This window comes from Anolis carolinensis, chromosome 5, assembly GCF_035594765.1.
Source record: "Anolis carolinensis isolate JA03-04 chromosome 5, rAnoCar3.1.pri, whole genome shotgun sequence".
NCBI classification, from domain to species: Eukaryota; Metazoa; Chordata; class Lepidosauria; order Squamata; family Dactyloidae; genus Anolis; species Anolis carolinensis.
In genome coordinates this window covers 133,347,144-133,368,025 of record NC_085845.1, presented here as the reverse complement: position 1 = coordinate 133,368,025, position 20,882 = coordinate 133,347,144, and the positions used below count along the sequence as shown (strand labels likewise).

Here is a 20,882-nt window from a genome sequence, read left to right as displayed (position 1 = left end):
GTCAGGAGAGAATGCTTCTGGAACATAGCCATACAGCCCAGAATACATACAACAACCCTGTGATCCCGGCCATGAAAGCCTTCGACAACACATATTCTCCCCTTCTCCTCTTCCATAAGGTAGATGTGGGCGAAACGTCAGGAGAGAATGCTTCTGGAACATGGCCATACAGCCCGGAATACACACAACAACCCTGTGATCCCGACCATGAAAGCCCCTTCTCCTTCTCTTCCATAAGGTGGTCTTGCTTCTCACTCCCCCCCTCCCCCCCCCCCCCAAAAAAAGCCTTAAAGCGAAGGGATGAAGAAAGGAAGTGCATCAAGCGACTTAAATTACAAATCCTCCGATCCGAATGGACTTCCCTCCCAAAGTCTCGGCTTTGCCCCTTTCCACGGGGAAGTTTGAGGGCTGGGCAACTCTCGATCCCACATCTCCCACCCGAGATGATATTCCAACGCTCCGGATTGAACCCGACACACGGGGCAAACCGGAGAGACCTCGTGCCAATCCGAATCAGAGCAGCAACAGAGAGATGAGGTGGAGTCGGGGAAAAACCGCCCCTGGAGGGTGTCAAAGGGGGGGAGATCTGGGTCGCAGGGTTCCAAGACGACAACAAACAGGACGCCTGTTTGATCGCGGTCACTTTCTTCCAAGGGCTCCCAAAGTCCGGCTCAGGTGAGTGGAGAGAGGAGGTAAAACGGTTCCCCTTTTGTCGGGGAGACCCCTCCCTTTCGCCGCAGTCCAACACCCCCCTTAAAAAAGAGAGAGAGAAGAAGACAACACAGACCTCTTCCTCGACCTCGGCTCCCCCGATCGATGGGCGAGACTCGCAGCTCCATGGCGCTCCCCGGATCGGCGGAGAGAGAGAGAGGGAGGTCAGCGGGGGGATCGCGAGGCGATGAAGAGAAGAGACAGAGAAGAGGAGGAGGAGGAGGGTTAGGTAATTCCACTCCACAAGCGCGCCTCTCTCTCTCTCTCTCTCTCTCCCACCGATTCTCCGCCTCCTCCCGCCGACGCCGTCGCTCTTTCCCCCTCCCCTCCTCCTCCTCCGTAGGAGATCGGGACGAGGCAGGCAGGGCGATCCCGGCACTGCTGCAAAGCTTGGGATCCACCACTCGCCCGCTCGCCGCCAAAGCAACACAGACGCCCTGCTTGTTATTATTATTAGCTAGCGTGGGCACCCGGCGGCGCTGCCCGGGTTGTTTGAAAAAGTCCATTTCCGAATGTACAGAACGCATAAGGTTGTGGGTGAACTGCAACTCACACCATGCCAGGTTATTTCTTTGTTTAGGGTGTCAGAAGCGGATCCAGGGGACAAGTTGTAATGTATTTGAAAACACAAAGTTAAAAAAAAACTTGGCATTATGCTAAATTATTATCCTTTGACCAGTAACTAAAAAAAAAAAAAAGTGATGTTCCACCAGCAACAGCAAGAGTGTCCCACTGGGCAGTTAAACCAGGTACAGTAGAGTCTCACTTATCCAACATAAATAGGCTGGCAGAACGTTGGATAAGTGAATATGTTGAATAACAAGGAGAAGTTAAGGAGAAGCCTATTAAACACCAAATTAAGTTATGATTTTACAAATTAAGCACCAAAACATCATGTTACACAACAAATCTGACAGAAAAAGTAGTTCAATAAGTAGTAATGCTATGTAGTAATTACTGTATTTACGAATTTAGCATCAAAATATCACGATGTTTTGAAAACATTGACTACAAAAAAGCGTTAAATAATCCAGAACGTTGGATAAGCGAATGTTGGATAAGTGAGACTCTACTGTAATTCCAACTGGATGGCCCCCCATAAGGGGCAAACCAAGAATGGGCAACTTGGAAGTCCCTAAACAGACTCAGAAGCGGAGTGGGCAGATCAAAAGACAACCTGACAAGATGACACTACCTGGAATCCACAGTCCACCTTGTTGTCCAAACAACTCCACATATGTGTTGTCGAAGGCTTTCATGGCCAGGATCACAGGGTTGTTGTATGTTTTCCGGGCTGTATGGCCATGTTCTAGAAATATTCTCTCCTGACGTTTTGCCCACATCTATGGCAGGCATTCTCAGAGGTTGTGAGGTATGGAGAAACCAAGCAAGGAAGATCCTCTCACCTCTGCAGGAGTCTACCGTATACCATGCAGCTGTGGACATAGGGACCACCAAACGCAGCGCCCAAACATGAGTCAAAGAACATGAATGGCACTGCAGACTCACTCAGCCAGAGAAATCAGCCATAGCAGAGCACTTGATGAACCAACCTGGACACAGTATATTATTTGAGAACACAGAAATGCTGGACCACTCCAACAACTATCATGTCAGACTACATAGAGAAGCCACTGAAATTCACAAGCATGTGGACAACTTCAACAGAAAGAAGGAAACGATGAAAATGAACAAAATCTGGCTACCAGTATTAAAAAATTCAAAAATCAGAATAGTAAATAAGAAGCAACACTCTGAAAACAGAGGAGTTCCAGACATGGGAACCAGAGGCAGCCAACAACTCTGAACAAAGGATGCTCCCAGGCAGGAAGAAGCCAGGAGATGAAGCTATTCAATGCAAATTAAGGTGATTAACTACAACATTCACACTGGCCTCCAACTGACAAATAATTCTTCTCTCACCCTGGACTTTCCACAGATATATATAGGCCTTCCTTGCTTGGTTTCTCCATACCTCACAACCTCTGAGGATGCCTGCCATAGTTGTGGGCGAAACGTCAGGAGAGAATACTTCTAGAACATGGCCATACAGCCCGGAAAACATACAACAACCTGAACTCCACATATGTATGCTTGCCCACAATGCCCTGCCTCATGTACGGAGTTGTTGTTTAACGCTACGGACAATGCAGTCGCTGTTGCCCACTTTTGGTCTAAAACTATTTAGCTGTTTGTGATTCCTTTATTTTATTGCTTTAAAACTTATTTATTATGCAATGCTTTTGACACGAATAAATAAATAACCAGTAGTTGGCTACTTGGAGTGTCTCTGGTGTTGCTGTAAGAAGGTCCTCCATTGTGCATGTGGCAGGGCTCTGACTGCATTGTAAAAAGTGGTCTGTGGTTTGCTCTTCTCCACACTCTCATGTTGTAGACCAGGTATGGACAATCGTAGGCCCGGAGGCGGCCTTCTGCGCTCTTTTCTCAGGCCCTCTTCTCTTTTACTTTTATGTGTTTGTTTGTTTGTTCACTATCCTCCTACCCTGATCTTCTCTCAAGGGGACCCAGAGCAGCTTACAATTTGGCCAGTTCAGTGCCACATTGCAAAAAACTGTGTATAAAAACATCATATTAAACAAGTAAACAAGTAAGGTAAAGGTTTTCCCCTGACGTTAAGTCCAGTCATGTCTGACTCTGGGGGTTGGTTATCATCTCCATTTCTAAGCAGAAGAGCCAGCGTTGTCCGTAGACACCTATTATCTACTCACATTGGCATGTTTTCGAACTGCTAGGTTGGCAGGAGCTGGAGCTAACAGCGGCCGCTCACGCCGCTCCCGGGGTTTGAACCTGGGCCCTTTCGGTCTCCAGCTCAGTGCTTTAACGCACTTCGCCACCGGGGCTCCCATATTAAACAATAAACATATAAATGCAACAAAACTATTAAAAACATAGCCCTAAACCCATGGTCATTCTTCACGCTGCTGCATTTATGTCCGTTTGGTATTGCATTATTCCCCAAATGCCTGGTTCCAAAGCCAGGACAACTTTTTTCCTGAAAACCAGGAGGGAGGGGGCCAATCTAATATCATTGGGAATGGAATTCCATAGCTGTGAGGCCAACACTGAGAAGGCCCTATCTATGAGCATGATGATGTGGCAGCCTGCCCATATCCTCATGCTGAGAGGAGATCAGGGAAGTCGCACACAGTTGTAGCACCAGCACCAGGCAGAGCCTCTTCCTGGCCTGCACCTCCATGGGACTTAACTGCTCCTCACTGGTGCGCATGGAGCCAGCACATTCTGCTTCTTCCAGGCCTCCACCACTGGCAACAAGGAAGGCGGATCCTTTTTCACCTTCTCTTCCTCCTTCTCTGCCTCCGCCACCTTCCTCAAGGGCACATTCCCCCTCAGAAAGAAGAACAACAGGAGCAGAAGTGAAGGAAAGGAGAACCCTAGGCAATCATATGTCCAGGTGGTGGTGGTGGTGGAGGAGGAGGAGCTGCCTTTCTTGTCACCAGGAGCAGAGGCCCATAAGAAGGGGAGTGTGCTGGCAAGGACAACTGAGTCCGTGGCAGTTGAGGCCAAGGTGCAGGCCAGGAAAAGGCTCTGCCCAGGGCTGGTGCTGATGAGCACAACTGATGAACACAACTTCCTCGGCATGGCCATGGAGCAGGCAAGCTGCCATGTGTGAAACTCTACCCCCCTGCACCAACCCCGCCCCCCCGGCCTCCCCCCTCTCTCCTGCCCAGCCCACCCACCCTGCTCCAGCCCACCATGTGGCCCCCAAGTCAAAAAGTTTGTCCATGCCTGTTGAAGACTCTACTTTGTAGCCCCATATCTTAAGATTGGCTCTGCATCTCATGGTGCCAGAGTGCAGTCTGGTCAGTGCCTTCCAAGTCACCCAGTCTTCTGTGTGCCCAGGAGGGAGTCTTTCGTCAGGCATCATCCACTGTTTTAACCTGCCACTTTTGGCTTCTTGCTTGTTGAGGTGTTCCTGCGGTTATCTCTGTAGATCTTAGAAAACTATTTCTTGATTTAAGGCATTGGCATGCTGTCTGATACCCAAACAGGGGGTGGGCCAGAGATGTCAATGCCTTGGTCCTTTCATTGCTGGCTGCTACTTCCAGTGGATGTCAGGTTGTGCAATGCCGGCTAAACAGTACAATTTCTCCAGTGGTGTGGAGTGTAGACATCCTGTGATAATGTGGCATGTCTCCAGAAGTGACTTCAAACATTTCATGGTGACCCCAACCATAAATTATTTTTGTTTTGACTTCATATTGAAGTCAGTATTGAAATTTGGGCATATCAGGTATGCATGGCAAGTTTGGTCCACATCCATCATTGTTTGGGTTCATAGTGCGCTCTGGATTTAGGTGAACTACAACTCCTAGAGTATAAATCCCTCCAAAGACCTCCAGTATTTTTTCTTGGTCATGGGGGTTCTGTGTGCCAAGTTAGTTCCAAGTTCATTGCTGGTGGAGTTCAGAGTGTTCTTAGATTGCAGGTGAACTATACATCCCAGTACCTACAACTCCTATAAATCATAGTGAATTCTCCCTGAAACCTCTCTAGTATGTTCAGTTGCTGATCAATTCCTCTGTTTGCTGTAGGCCACAGAAAGGAATAGGAAAGGATTATGGGAGAGGCAGTGGGTGGGGTCATGTAAATTCCACACCAATGGAGAGAATAAGGAACACTGAAATGTCTGTGGTGGAGGAAAAATAGAAAATCTGGGAGGAAATTGTCCTGGTATGAAGGCCTTCACTTGGGTGGTAGGCAGTATGGTGTTTGTGGAGGACATTGGACATGTTTACAGAGCTCACTATAACCTGCAATGTTGTTAGAAAGAGGGCCATTGGTGTAGTGGGAGCTATAGCTCTTTGTGGAGGCAGCAGCTTGTCTGTGTAAGTGGACACCCCAGCCACACACATACATAGATAATTTCACTTGTATTATGTGGTTCCTGCAGGTTTTTGAGCAAGATTAGTCCCTAGATCCCTTCCTCCCCTCATTGTCAACTAAGACCTTGCTCTGAACTTTATCCACTTCCTGGCCCTATGATACACTGATGCATAAGTTTCACCTATTGCTTATAATTAACCATGTCTACCTTGAAGTTCTGTTTACTGGTATTTGGATCCTTGATGGAGTATATTGATTTGGATTTGTCATTTTATGACTATTTTTAATAGAATTAGTTTGGCTCTGTCTTATGATGTTTATTATGTTTAAGTAAAGGTAAAGGTTTCCCCTGACGTTAAGTCCAGTTGTGACCGACTCTGGGGGTTGGTGCTCATCTCCATTTCTAAGCTGAAGAGCCAGCATTGTCCATAGACACCTCCAATGCCATGTGGCCGGCATGACTGCGTGGAGCGCCGTTACCTTCCCGCTGGAGCGGTACCTATTGATCTACTCACATTTGCATGTTTTTGAACTGCTAGGTTGGCAGGAACTGGGGCTAACAGCGGGCACTCATTCCGCTCCCGGGATTTGAACCTGGGACCTTTTGGTTTAGTGTTTTTAGTTTAGTGTTTACATCTTAATTTATTTTTTGGTTATTTAATATTTCATGTTTATTTGACTTAAGTGATATTTGTCTTTACTGTTCTAATGTAGCACAAATCCTATGTAAAACCATACTACGGATTAATATTAAAATCTGAAATATATACAGAAAGTCTTTACTTTAATAATAATAATAATAATAATAATAATAATAATAATTGATCATAAATAATAATAATTCCTGCCACACATCGCCCCAGATGAGTCTTTCTCCAAATTTCTGGAGGGCGTTGCAGGAAAGAGAGAGAAAGAGAGATTGAGCTGCTCAGCCAGGCTGCAAGGAAAGGAAGGAATCCCACCCTCAATGCAGCCGAGCCTGGTTAGGGCTCCCGTGGGAGGCGATGCCTCCTTCCAAGGAATATTAGAGTTGGGACCGAGTTCCTCCAGAAAAAGCAGCCCTGGGGTCTGAGGAAAGGGATAGCAAGTCTAGCGACCCTTCTCCTTAGGCTCTCCTTTTTTTCTCCCTCCCTCTTTCCCCTCCCCAGTTGCAGTCCACAAACTCTGCTCGGGCTCAACTTGATGCATGCGCTTTCCAAGTTGCGGCGTTTCCGAGGGGCGCTGAGATGGTGATGCAGATAGACATTACGATACATTCCCTCCCTTTCTGCCTGACTCACCCGCCTCTTCTTCCTCCTCCCGCCCCGTAAAGCAAGCACTTGTGGCGCTGTCCGCGGTGCTGAATCGCCAAGCTCACATCTTTGCTCTGGGAAGCCCCGATTCGCCAAGCTCAAAACAGGCAAAAGAAGGAAGGAGGCAAGGAGATGGGGGGGGGGGGGGGAGTAAACATAAGCTTTCCCCGCCCTCCTCCCCCCCCCCCGCCTCATTCCCAATCCAGGACAATCCCCCATAGGCACAACACTCTGGGCAAATGCCGCAGCCTTGAAAACCGGAGCAAAGGGGAATCCTGAGCCTTCTGCTCCTTTTTCTCTCAAACACACATTCCTCTCGCCCCTCAGCGGGCATTCCTGTGCACACGCCACATTTTTCTCTCTCCCTCTTTTTCCCCTTTCCTGAGACCACCAACAGGCATGAACAAAAAATGCTGCCTTCACAGTTATTTTGTTGTGTTTTTCATCGGAAAGCGAGATGAAATCAAACCCGCCTGTTAGCGCTGGGCTGTAGAAAAGGAGGGAGACAATGCTAAGGGGAGGTGAACTGAATGGAGGGGTTAGAGTTTCAAATGATTACTGCTAAATGCCTCTCTCAGCACACAAATAATAATAATAATAATAAATCTGTATTTGTACCCACCACCATCTCCCCAGGGGGACTCAGGGCGGCTCGCAGAAACACTATAGTGCCACATATAAACCACAATACACAGTACACTAGGAGCCCGGGTGGCGCAGTGTGTTAAAGCACTGAGCTGCTGAACTTGCAGACCGAAAGATCCCAGGTTCAAATCCCGGGAGCAGAGTGAGCGCCTGCTGTTGCTCCAGCTTCTGCCAACCTAGCAGTTCGGAAACATGGCAATGTGAGTAGATCAATAGATACCGCTCCGGCAGGAAGGTAATGATGCTTCATGCACTCATGCCTTGGAGAGTTTTCTATGGACAACATCGGCTCTTCGGCTTAGAAATGGAGATGAGCACCACCCCCCAGAGGCAGACACGACTAGACTTAATGTCAAGGGGGAACCTTTACCTTTACACAGTACACTAATATAGTAAAGGTAAAGGTTTTCCCCTAACATGAAGTCTAGTCATGTCCGACTCTGGGGGTTGGTGCTCATCTCCATTTCTAAGCCGAAGAGCCGGCATTGCCCGTAGACACCTCCAAGGTCATGTGGCTGGCATGACTGCATGGAGCACTGTTACTTTCCCACCTGAGTGATACCTATTGATCTACTCACATTTGCATGTTTTCGAACTGCTAGATTGGCAGAAGCTGGGGCTAACAGCGGGTGCTCACACAGCTCCCTGGATTCGAACCCCTGACCTTTCAGTCAGGGAATTCAACAGCTCAGCAGTTTAATCTGCTGCACCACCGGGGGCTCCTGTAGTACACAAATATACAAGTTTTACTGGGGTTTTACATCTATGGTTGTTTTTATACTTATGTCATATATTTATACTTGAACTAGTACACAAATATACAAATATAAATAAATAAGTATAAAAACAACCATACATGTAAAATCCCAGTAAAACAACCCCTGGTCATTGGCAAAATCGTGACCCTGCAACATAAAACTAAGGAGATATTCTCCATTTGCGAAGTGATTTTTTTTCCGTTTCTGGCTCAAAATAGTCCAAGGGATCTCATCACACTAGAGCTTGGATCAACTTTAAATCAACCTTAGGGAGGAGGCTTTAAATAGCTCAGCCAGACAGGTCCTGGGCCTCACCACACTACAAACCCCAGAATTCTGCAGGAGTCAGAAACCAATTTTAAAGTGGATTCATACTCTAGTGCAGGGGTCCTCAAACTTTTAAAGCAGAGGGCCGGTCAACAATCCTTCAGACTGTTGAGGGGCCGAATTATCATTTGAAAAAAAAATACGAACAAATTCCTATGCATGCTACATATATCTTATTTGTAGTGCAAAAACAACAATAACAACAACAACAATGAAAGAAAAACACAATATTTAAAAATAAAAACAATTTTAACCAACACAAACCGATCAGGATTTCAATGGGAAGTGTGGACCTGCTTCAGGCCAACGAGATAGTCAAGTTAATTAGGATTGTTGTTGTTGTGTGTCTTCAAGTCATTTCAGATTTTGGGCGAGCCTAAGTCAAAAATTTATTTATTTATTATTTATTTATTTACATTTATATCCTGTCCTTCTCACCCCGAAGGGGACTCAGAGCGGCTTACAATTTATACAATTATATGGTATTATTATTAGTATTAACAGCTGGTAGGTTGTTAGGAATTGTGGGAGCTGAAGTCCAAAACACCGGGAGGGCCAAAGTTTGCCCATGCCTGGTGTAGACCCATAGAATGTAGTTCACATGCATGATATTGCATTGTATGATCAATGTAGACCCATATAAAGCAGTTCAAATGCATGATATTACATTATACAGTCAGTGTAGACTCACAGAATGCAGTTCAAAATGCATATTGCATTATATGGTCGATGTAGACCAATGATTCCCAAAGTGGATGCTACCGCCCCCTGGTGGGAGCTGCAGTGATCCAGGGGGGTGGTGATGGCACCTAAGAAGACAGTGGCGAGGCCAGGGGAAGGCGGGGCCTCTTCCCAAGTGCTGGAGACACGGCTGAGCACCTGAGGTGCCTGTTAGGACAGACAGGGGATGGAGCTAGAGGAGTGGGCGTGGCTTCTTCCCAAGAGCTCGAGACAGGGCTGAGAATCTATACCTCTCCTGCGGCGTTTGTTGGGACACACAGGGCAGAGCTAGGAAAGGTGCGGGGCCTCCTTCCAAGAGCTCAAGACAGGGCTGAGCCTCTATACCTCTCCTGAGAGGCCCTTTAGGACTAAAGGGTGGGGCTGGGGGCAGGGGTGGGGCCTCTTCCCAAGAGCCTCTGAATACCTCCCCTGAGGCGCTTGTTAGAACACAGGGGCGGGGTATAGAGGTTCATTCCCGTCAGGCACTTGGGAAGAGGCCCCGCCCCCTCCTCTGGCCACACCCCGTGTCCTGGCAGGTGCACAGGACAGGGATAGAAGCTCAGCCCTGCCTCAGAGCTAGTAACTCCACCCATCCCAGTCCTGGCCACCCATTTGTGGCCCCGCCCACCTCCCCCTCCCAGCCCTGCATCTTGGACTAGGGGAGAGGCTCAGCCCTGCCCTCTTGAGCAGGAGCCACACCCACTCCTCTAAGCCATGCCCCCCTTTCCAGGGGGCGCTGAGTCATATTTTTTCTGGAAAGGGGGCAGCAGGCCAAATAAGTTTGGGAACCACTGGCGCAGACTCACAGAAAGCAGTTCAAACTGCATATTTATTTATTTATTTATTTACTGCATTTATATCCCGTTCTTCTCACCCCGAAGGGTACTCAGAGCGGCTTACAAATCAAATGAACATACAATATATTATTAGCATAGCACGATATAAGCATTAAAGTACTATATTGTACTATATCATTACAGTAGTGTTTCACTTATCCAAGCCTCGCTTATCCAAGCTTCTGGATTATCCAAGCCATTTTTGTAGTCAATGTTTTCAATATAGCATGATATTTTGGTGCTAAATTCGTAAATACAGTAATTACAACATAACATTACTGCATACTGAACTACTTTTTCTGTCAAATTTGTTGTATAACATGATGTTTTGGTGTTTAATTTGTAAAATCATAACCTAATCTGATGTTTAATAGGCTTTTCCTTAATCCCTCCTTATTATCCAAGATATTCGCTTATCCAAGCTTCTGCTGGCCTGTTTAGCTTGGATAAGTGAGACTCTACTATATATGGTAATATTATTAGTAATATTACATTTAATATATAATATATAATTAATATTATTATACTGTATTATTTGTAGTATAATATTGTATTCCATTATAATATTATTATATTGCATTATATGGTCAATGTAGACCCATAAAATGCAGTTCAAATGCATGATTTTATACTACAGTACAGTCTCACTTATCCAACATAAACGGGCCGGCAGAATGTTGGATAAGTGAATATGTTGGATAATAAGGAGGCATTAAGGAAAAGCCTATTAAACATCAAATTAGGTTATGATTTTACAAATGAAGCACCAAAACATCATGTTAGACAACAAATTTGGCAGAAAAAGGAGTTCTATACGCAGTAATGCTATGTAGTAATTACTGTATTTATGAATTTAGCACCAAAATATCACGATATATTGAAAACATTGACTCCAAAAATGCGTTGGATAATCCAGAATGTTGGATAAGCGAGTGTTGGATAAGTGAGACTCTACTGTATATGGTCAGTGTAGACCAATAGAATGAAGTCCAAGCAGCATATTACAAGATATGGTCAGTGTAGTAAACAACAGAATGCAGTTCGAACTGTATTATGTGGCAGCCTAAGAGGAGCACTCATTATCCACGGATTCTACACGGATTCCCACCATACATGGCTTGAAATGACATCCCCGCCCAGAAATTCCAGAATATCCAAAAGGCAAAGATGTTGCTGTTAGAAAGGGACCTACTTTTAGGATGGGACTTGAGCAGCCACGGCGTTTTAGGTTCTGAGACGGATACTAAGGCTCCTCTGTAAACAGAGTTCATCCTGTAAAGACGGCTCGTTCCCCAAAGGTCCCTTCTCGGCCGCCTGTCGCCGCTCTCGGTGATCAAGCGCCACCTGGAGGAGGCCGCCCGCAACTGCAGCTGCTTTTCTCCCAAGCCGGGAGGCGGGCTGGGCCATTTCCCCCTCCCTCCGTCTCTTTCTCAACAAGGTCTCTCTCGCGAACCCACTGCAGCCGAGAGAAGAGGGCGGCCGAGGAAAAAGACACCCGCCTGCGGTTCAGATTTAGATTCAGGCGGGAGTCTGAAAGGGTGACGCAGGCAAGAAGGTGAGGTGACGTAGGCAAGAAGAGGGGAACCCCAACGAAGGCGGCAAAGGAGAGAAAGAGCGGGAAACAGAATCCAGCCTCATTCTAGTCTCTTGAGTGTGCTTAAGCGGCTGAGGGGAGCCTGAGGCTGTTAGGAATGGTGGGAATTAAAGTCCAAAACACATGGAAGGCCCAAGTTTGTCCATGCCTGTCCTAGAGTCTCAACCAGGCATGGGCAAACTTCGACCCTCCAGGTGTTTTGGACTGCAACTCCCACAATTCCTAACAGCCGGTAGGCTGTTAGGAATTGTGGGAGCTGCAGTCCAAAACACCTGGAGGGCCGAAGTTTGCCCATGCCTGGTCTCAACCAATTCAACACAGGATTGCTGAGAGTTTTCCAGTCTGTATGGCCTTGTTCTGGAAGCATTCTTTCCTGACGTTTCACCCACATCTATGGCAGGCATCCTCAGAGGTTATGAGGTTTGTTGGAAACTAGGCAAGTGGGGTTTATATATCTGTGGAAAGTCCAGGGTGGGAAAAAGAACTCTGAGGGCAGAGGAGCCCCAAGGACGGCTAATGACTCTGAACAAAGGATGCCCCCCAGGCAAGAGACAAACCTTTCCAATGCTAATTAGGGTGATTAAGTGAAACATTAGCACTGGCTTCCAACTGACAAAGGACTCTTGTCACACCCTGGACTCTCCACAGATGTATATTTACCTTCCTTGCCTAGTTTATCCATGCCTCGCAACTTCTGAGGATGCCTGCCATAGATGTGGGTGAAATGTCAGGAGAAAATACTTCTGGAACATGCCACACAGCCCGAAAGACATACAACAACCCGGAAAAAGAACTCTTTGTCTGTTTCAGGCAGGTGTGAATGTTGCAATTGGCCACCTTGATTGGCATCAAATAGCCTTGCAGCTTCAAGGTCTGGCTGCTTACTGCCTGGGGGAATCCTTGGTTGGGAGGTGTTAGCGGGCCCTGATTGAAGCAAGTAAATAAGTAAATAAAGAACACCACTCAGAAAACAGAGGAATTCCAGCCATGAATCAATCAGGGCCAGCTAACACCTCTCAACTCTGAAACATCCTGTTTTAATATTGTATTCTAATAGTTTAATGACACAAAGGGTTTTTCATATTTTAATGCATATACAGTAGAGTCTCATTTATCCAATCTAAACAGGCCAGCAGAAGCTTGGATAAGCGAATATCTTGGATAATAAGGAGGGATTAAGGAAAAGCCTATTAAACATCAAATTAGGTTATGATTTTACATATTAAGAAGCAAAACATTAGTAGTTCAGTACGTAGTAATGTTATGTTGTAATTACTGTATTTACGAATTTAGCACCAAAATAACACGATATATTGAAAACATTGACTACAAAAATGCATTGGATAATCCAGAACCTTGGATAAGTGAGTCTTGGATAAGTGCGACTCTACTGTATATATATGCATTAAAATACATATGCGTGTGTAAGTGTGTGTGTGTGTGTGTGTGTGTGGTGTCGAAAGCTTTCATGGCCGGAATCACTAGGCTGCTGTGAGTTTTCCAGGCTGTATGGCTATGTTCCAGAAGTATTCTTTCCTGACATCTATAGCAGGCATCCTCAGAGGTTGTCAGGTTGTTGGAAATGAGGCAAGTGGGGTTTATATATCTGTGGAATGTTCAGGGTGGGAGAAAGAACGATTGTCAGTTTGAGACAAGTGTGAAAGCCTGGCTGCTTCCAGACTGAAGTAAGTATACAAGTAAATAAAGAACACCACTCAGAAAACAAGGGGAATTCCAGACATAAATCAATTAGGGCCAGCTAACATCTCCCAACAAAGTATTCCCCCAGGCAGGAAGCAGCCAGACCTTGAAACTGAAAGGCTATTCAATGCTAATCAAAGTGGCCAATTGAAACATTAACACCTTCCTCAAATAGACAGCCTCCAGTGGCACAGCAGGTTAAACCGCTGAGCTGCTGAAGTTGCTGACCAAAAGGTTGGTGGTTCGAATCCGGGGAGCGGAGTGAGCTCCCACTGTTAGCCCCAGCTTCTGCCAGCCTAGCAGTTTGAAAAAATGCAAATGTGAGTAAATCAATAGGTACTGCTCCAGTGGGAAGGTAACGGCACTCCATGCAGGCATCCCAGCCACGTGACCTTGGAGATGTCTATGGACAACGCTGGCTCTTCGGCCTAGGAACAGAGATGAGCACCAACACCCATAATTGGTCACAACTTGACTTAATGTCAGGGGAAAACCTTTACCTTTACCAAATAAACAAGATCTCTTTCTCCCACCCTGAACATTCCACAGATATATAAACCCCACTTGAATAGTTTCTAATAACCTCTGAGGATGCCTGCCATAGATGTGGGTGCAACGTCAGGAGAGAAGGCTTCTGGAACATGGCCATATATCCTGGAAAACTCACAGCCACCCAGTGATTCTGGCTTTGAAAGCCTTCAACAACACAATTTAACAGAGTTAGTGACAATCACAAAAAACAAAGTTTCTGGAGTATAACAAGCACTTTCAAAATAAGTACCACAATTAAACAGGAAATAACACTTTCAGAATGGAAAAAAATCAAATGTTGTTACGCAGTGTAGTTGAAGTACTGATGATAATAATAGTAATATGAAGTGATGTGCAAAAGAGCAAAGAAAGCTTCAAAACACAATAGAGAACCGAAATGATGGATATAAAATAGCTTTAATCTCCACTGTCACAAGCTGACTGCTGTGTACATTCTGATTTTAATTTTAAAACTGTGTATGTCACAATATATATATATATATATATATATATATATATATATATATATATACACACACACACACACACACACACACACACACACACACACACATACATACATGCGCTGGGCATGAGGCCCTTAGAACATTAAGAAAGACAAAACATTGTTTTTAAAATAACTAATTCTTGAATTGCCCCACTTAAAAATTATATTGCCACCCTGAAGGGCATGTGTCCCATTTTGGGAATTTAGGATATACACTGTAGAATTTATGCAATTTTACAACACTTTAACTGTCTTGGCTCAATGCTGTGGAATTTTTGCAGAGAAAGCTAAAGGCCTTGTAAAACTACTGATTCCATGATTCCATGGTGGTTAAAGTGGTCTCAAACTGCATCCATTCTACAGAGTAGATGCACTTGTAGTTGCTTACCTTTCTTGTAAACCCCAATTTAGGGTTGCTATAAATCAGAAAGATCTTGAAGGCACAAGTAGATTAGGAGCCCCTGTTGGTGCAGTGGGTTAAACCGGTGAGCTGCTGAACTTGCTGATCGAAAGGTTGACTGTCCAAATCTGGGGAGTGGGGTGAGCTCTCACTGTTAGCCCCAGCTTCTGCTATCTAACCGTTTGAAAACATGCAAATATGAGTAGATCAATAGGCACCACTCTGGCGGAAAGGTAACGGTGCTTCAGGCAGTCATGCCAGCAACATGACCTTGGAGGTGTCTACGGACAATGCCGGCTCTTCGGGTTAGAAATGGAGTTGAGCACTAACCCCTGGAGTTGGACACGACTAGACTTAAAGTCAGGGAAAAACCTTTACCTCAACCTACAAGTAGATTTGAAGTAGTTTCTCTGTGTAGGTAACACAGGGCATCATTCTTAGAATCAACAGTCCATAATCTAAAGCATCTTTCTGTTCCAAGTATCTAATATGGAGTCTGTACAGAGAGTCTGAAAGCATACAATTGTTCCTACTGAAGTCTCTAAGCATACAGTTCTAAAATGTAGTCTGAGTCCTGAACAATCCCAGTTCTGATCATATGGTCTGCAGCCCCTTCCACAGCAAGGAGTTAAGGAAAACTGCACACCAATATACACATATGCATTACAGTAAGCAATTTGAATTATATACATAACAAATAACTAGTGGAGGCTTGAAGAAGGTTACTATTTCCAACAAAATGAATCCCAGGTGCAGTAGGCTATACAGAGGAAGGAACTGGCCAAATTGCCTCTTAAATATTCCTTACCTAAGAAAACCAATTCGTGGGATTGCCACATACCCACAATCAATTCATCTTGTGCTGTACTTTTCAGAGCATTCAGGGGCATGAAGTCATCCCAAGCTTCCATTCTATAACAGAGAACTGCTAATATATTTTTCTTCTTATTTAAAATGTCCACAACTAATAAACTAATTTGAATGAAGCCAAAAAAGACATATTGTCTTTTCTTTCCCTTTACCTACAAGGAGACTGATCCACAATGGAAGACTTCCTTATTTTTGTATGACTTTGCAGTGTTGCTCTGTTTAGTCCATGTTTTAATCGTTATGTGATAATGTCTGTCCAAAACACAGAGCAAAGGCATTTTGGCCTCTTTTTTGTTGGTGTAAAGTTTTGTCCCATTCTTGAGATATTTACTAATTGATCATTCCACCAAGGAATTTCATGTTAAATTGATTAACTGAAGTTCAACCCCATTCAGACAGAATCACAATGACCGAGTAAAGGATTTGAGTAATACTAGTCCAAAGTAGTAATATTTCTAACCAACCTATCTTTCACTCAGTGTAAAACTTTGTTCCACTATGAAGTCATAGAATTAGGGTGTTTGTAAAGCACTTGGCACACTGAACAAATCCAGATAGTGCTCTGTTAACCTCTGTTATCCCTAGCCATTACATTTTTAAGTAAATGGTTGATATTTGTATTTAAAGGCAAATTCTTGCCCCTAAAGATCTGAGGTTATGGCTTAAAGCCTTAGAAACTGAAAGATCCAAAATAGTTAGGAAATGATTTCTTAAGTATCATGAAACCCCAGCAAGGAGAATCATGGACTAGCATGACTTATTCTGCACAAAAGACAGACATTTTTATGGAGAAACATTATATTCTGTTTCGTGTTTATAAAAGGTCTTTTTCATAGGAAAACAAATTCAGATTTTATGAAGAATAAGTCTCCAACTACAGCATTTTCTGCTTAGGAAGCAAATCTCTGCACAGAAACAGCATCTCTAGTTCAATTTAATACTACTTTTGCTACTACTACTGTGCAAAAACGTGAATTGTGCACAGTATAGGTCTTACACAGCAAATAGTCTTCAATAACATTTAAGGTTTTGAAGAATTTCTTGGAGCAGGAAATTAATTGGTAAAATCTTTTGAGAATCAATACATCCCACTGAAGCCATGTAATACTTCTTGTTCTTCATCAGTTCCTACCTTTATAGCAAGTTGGCAAAGAAGTGACCTGAATGGTCCTAGGACCTTTGCAAGATCCTTCAAGCCTGCCATTCTTATTGCAACCATTTTGGAATAATGATGAGATAATTTACTAGTGTACTCTATGTGGGCCAAAAATGTTCTCTGCCATCTAGCTTCATAATGATGTCGTAATTATACACCTTTTTCCATAAGGCGGAGAGATGTTGTCTAATCATTTCCAAAATGCCTTTATAAGTGACATCCATCATATTTATTACAGCAAGCGAAATCCCCAGCTCTTTGGCAAAAGATGGAAAACATATTCAGACAGCTTTCAAAGGAATTAGACCAGAAGGAGAACTGTGAAAATCCAGATGCTGTTGGATTCGAATCACCATCAACACCTGGCAACTTGCCCAATCATCCAGGGTTGATGGCATCTAGGGTCCAACACTGAGCTGTCAACATGTTTCTCATCCTTGGATTACAAAAATATATGAAGATCAAACCTAACTGCAGGTAATAGTGAAATTTTCTGGTTTTGCCTCTTCAGATATGTTGGACTTCAGCCTTCAGATCAACTTACCATGTAAACAACAACAACAACAACAACAACAACAACAACAACAATAATAATAATAAACGTTATTTATATTCCGTTCTGTCTCACCGAGGGGACTCAGAGTGGATTACAGGTACATATATGGCAGACATTCAATGCCATTATACATAAACAGAGGCAGGCTTCCCTCTTTTCATTTCTGACATCCAGCTGTGCTTGAATCGGCCATGGGGGGGGGGGGGTTGCTGTTGTTTCATTTTCCACGCCAAAGAGCCATGTCATCCTTGGACCCCTTTCCTGGTCGGGTTTTTGCCAACATGTTTTTCAAGGCACCTTTTACCTCCCTGCCAAAGTGGTACCCTCTTTCCCCCAAAATGAGACATACCCATAAAAAAGCCATAGTAGGATTTCTAAGCATTTGCACAATATAAGCCATACCCTGAAAATAAGACATAGTGATAGGCATGGCTGTGCAGCATACAAGGTCAGCTCCCCCTGTCAGGTTCCAGTTGTTCCTTGTGTGCTGCAAGCTGAGGCATGGAGGGAGACATAGGAAGTGAAAGTAAAAGTCTCAGTTGAAGTGAAGAACAGTATGCTCGGTTTTGGGTATTGTGTGTCCTCAGGGGGAAGAAGTAACGCTTTGGAGGCCTTTTACTCATCACTGTGGGTCTCTCCCCCCAGCACCAACCAGCAAAAGTATATGGGTCTCTCCCACCCCCCACAAACACCAGTAAAGCTGCTGCTCCCCAGCACTGACCAAAAGCAGTCTGTGGGTCTATCTCATGCCATTCAAACACCAGGAGATGGGGGATAGCTTCAGCAAGCAGTCTACTACTGAACCAAGAGAGAGCATCCCATAAATGCAGATTGTTGCACCATACTTAATAAAAAATAAGACATCCCCTGAAAATAAGCCATAGTATGTCTTGAGGAAAAATAAATATCAAACAATGTCTTATTTCTGGGAAAACATGGTACCTATTTATCTACTTACATTGCTGTTTTCAAACTGCTAGGAGAGCAGAAGCTGGGCTGACACTGGGAGCTCACCCTAACCCGGGCTTGAACTGTCAACCTTTCGGTTGGCAGGATCATCTATAGCAAGAGGTTTAAACAACTGTGCTAGCCCAGTTGGGTGAGCTCCTGGATGTGGAAGCCTCAAAAATCTGAGGAACAAAAGGTTGAGAACCACAAAGGTACCAAAACTGAAATACTAACTTTTTAGATGTTCAGGATTAAGAATAATAAGATAGCATCATAGTGTTGGAAGAGACAACAAGGATAATCCAAACCAACTCCCTGCCATGCAGGCAAATACATTGAAAGCACCCCCAACAGACGACCATCCATCCTCCACATTAAAACTTCCATAGGAGACTCCACCATGCCCTGAGGCAGCATATTCCACAGTCTAACATCTCCTATCATCAGGAAGTTCTTCTTAATGTTTAGGTAGAATATCTTTTTCTGCAATTTGAATTTCTGAGTAAGCAGGTATGCCAAAGACCAATAGTCTATTTCAGATGGCATCTGGATGGCTTTCATCAACAAGTCATAAAAAGCGGCAACTTCAAAATAAACACAGGAGTATCCCACTACATGGTCCAAGAGATTGTTGATAAGCTGGGTGAGCCAACTAGCACTTCCATGTTTCTATCCTCTGACCTGTCATACCAATAGTCCAGTAATGTAGGGCTCCCTATTTTAGCTAGTACCTGGAAATAACCAATTGCAAATAACTACTTGGTTTATATTTATCAAAATATATATCTCGTCTTCTCTAAAAGGACCACAGGGTGACACACATTAAAATCAGTTTAATCACAGAGTTCTAGAGCTGTCACATGTTCCATTGTGTGTTGGTGACAACAAGATGGTTGGCAGGAAAGTGGGCCAATCATTTGTAGAATGCAAGTCAGAAGTGAACTCAAAACCACTTTGTAGGTACCTCAGAGAAACATGAGAGTAAAGATTACTTTTCTAAGATTCTCAGCTGTAATGGTATCCCACTGTTTCTTTGGGCTTAAAAGTGTAGCTATAAGGGCTTACTTTTAAAGGCAACTTTCCAAACTCTTGTTTGAGCTTGACAATGTCCAAGAATGGAAACTAATCCACAGGTACTCATACATAATCCTGAAATATCAGCACTTATTCTGCAGTCAAACAGCATCTCTGAACTATAATTCTTTGGTTGCCAGGCATTGGCAGTCATTCCCTTGTCTAGAGAAGGAAACATTAAGTACATCAGAACTTGGTGCTTGCAAGTGCACAAGTTGGAATATATTCCCAGAGCTGTCTATATGTTTCCAAAGCCTTGCCAAATTTTGAATGCCGATCTTAAACACTACAATTCAACTTGAAATTGCTCTCTACTTCAACACTGAGAATATTAAACATTCATTTCACCATTTGATTCAGATGTGTAAGAATGACCCATGAAAATTCAGAATGAAAGACAATGAATCCAAAATAGCAGTAGTTTCAAAGTGTGGGAAGTATTAAACATTTTTCTTGGTTGTATTACAGATTGTATTAGAAGCTACTTTACAAGACAGAAGAACTTCAGATGGTAAGGTTAGCTGGATGAGACCAAAGGACTATTATCCTGCAGATGTTTTGACTACAATTTCAGTAATTTCTTATTAATGGACAGATTCACCTGCATATCCCACAGAAAACAACTATAGGAATGGCTCAAAAATGCCTCCTAGACAACATGGGCATGCTTTGCCATGTTTTTGGTCCCATTTTAGTCCTTAGAGTCATTTTCTGCAATAGGAAGTAGAAAAGAAAAAAGAGGACTCTGAGACTCCAATGTGTCCTCTTATTTTTGCATTATAATTTCCTGAGAGGGGCAAATGCAGCCTCCTAGGTTCCCACACTTTCCCATCCCTGTTCTGGGTTCAGTGTACAGTGTTCCCTCACTACTTTGTGGTCCACTATTTTGCGGGTTTTCCATTAATATTAATGTACACATTTATCGAGGTATTTTCACTGTTTCATGGATTTTTGCGGTGTGCAAAGGGTTTTGGAGGAGGGGGGGAGAAATAAAGGGAGAGGGGGGGGAGGGAAGGGTTCTTCTCTGCCGGTGTCTTGTATATTGTAACTGCTAAAATAAAGTACAGACTGCATTTTAGTAAGTGGTCTGTGGTTTGTTCTCCTCCACACAGAATAAATATAGAGTCCCTACTTTGTGAATTTTCACTTACTGTGGATGGTCCTGAAATGTAACCCCCGCGATAAGAGAGGGAACACTGTATATACATAATCTCTACACATTTTATTTTGTGTGTGTCAGGAGTGACTTGAGAAACTGCAAGTCACTTCTGGTGTGAGAGAATTGGCCATCTGCAAGGACGTTGCCCAGGAGACCCCTGATGTTTTGATGTTCTACCATCCTTGTGGGAGGCTTATCTCACGGAGAGGTGGAACTGACAGAGGGAGCTC

The 20,882-nt window shown here is 44.0% G+C and overlaps 1 protein-coding gene and 1 long non-coding RNA gene across 8 annotated transcripts in view; one reads left to right on the top strand and one right to left on the bottom strand.

The window, feature by feature from the left end:
• grm8 (glutamate metabotropic receptor 8) overlaps window positions 1-20,882 on the bottom strand; it is a 713,612-nt gene that overhangs the window by 672,544 nt on the left and 20,186 nt on the right. For 3 of the 5 annotated variants that reach the window (XR_010006674.1, XM_062982304.1, XM_062982303.1), the window contains exon 1: window positions 788-1,007. The exons of 1 other annotated variant lie outside the window; for it this stretch is intronic. The gene's annotated coding sequence lies outside the window, so the exon portion shown is untranslated. Of the gene's footprint in view, window positions 1-787; window positions 1,008-20,882 lie in introns of those variants that run through there. One more of the 5 variants, XM_062982301.1, reaches the window with a different exon arrangement.
• LOC134299456 (uncharacterized) lies at window positions 385-20,454 on the top strand. Of its 3 annotated transcripts, none has more exons than XR_010006676.1 (3): window positions 385-675; window positions 17,154-17,568; window positions 19,962-20,454. It is a non-coding gene; the product is annotated as an uncharacterized LOC134299456 (long non-coding RNA). The 3 variants fall into 3 exon arrangements; XR_010006675.1 differs by having other exon boundaries at window positions 424-675; window positions 17,154-17,392; XR_010006677.1 differs by lacking the exon at window positions 385-675 and adding an exon at window positions 11,558-11,710 and having other exon boundaries at window positions 17,154-17,392.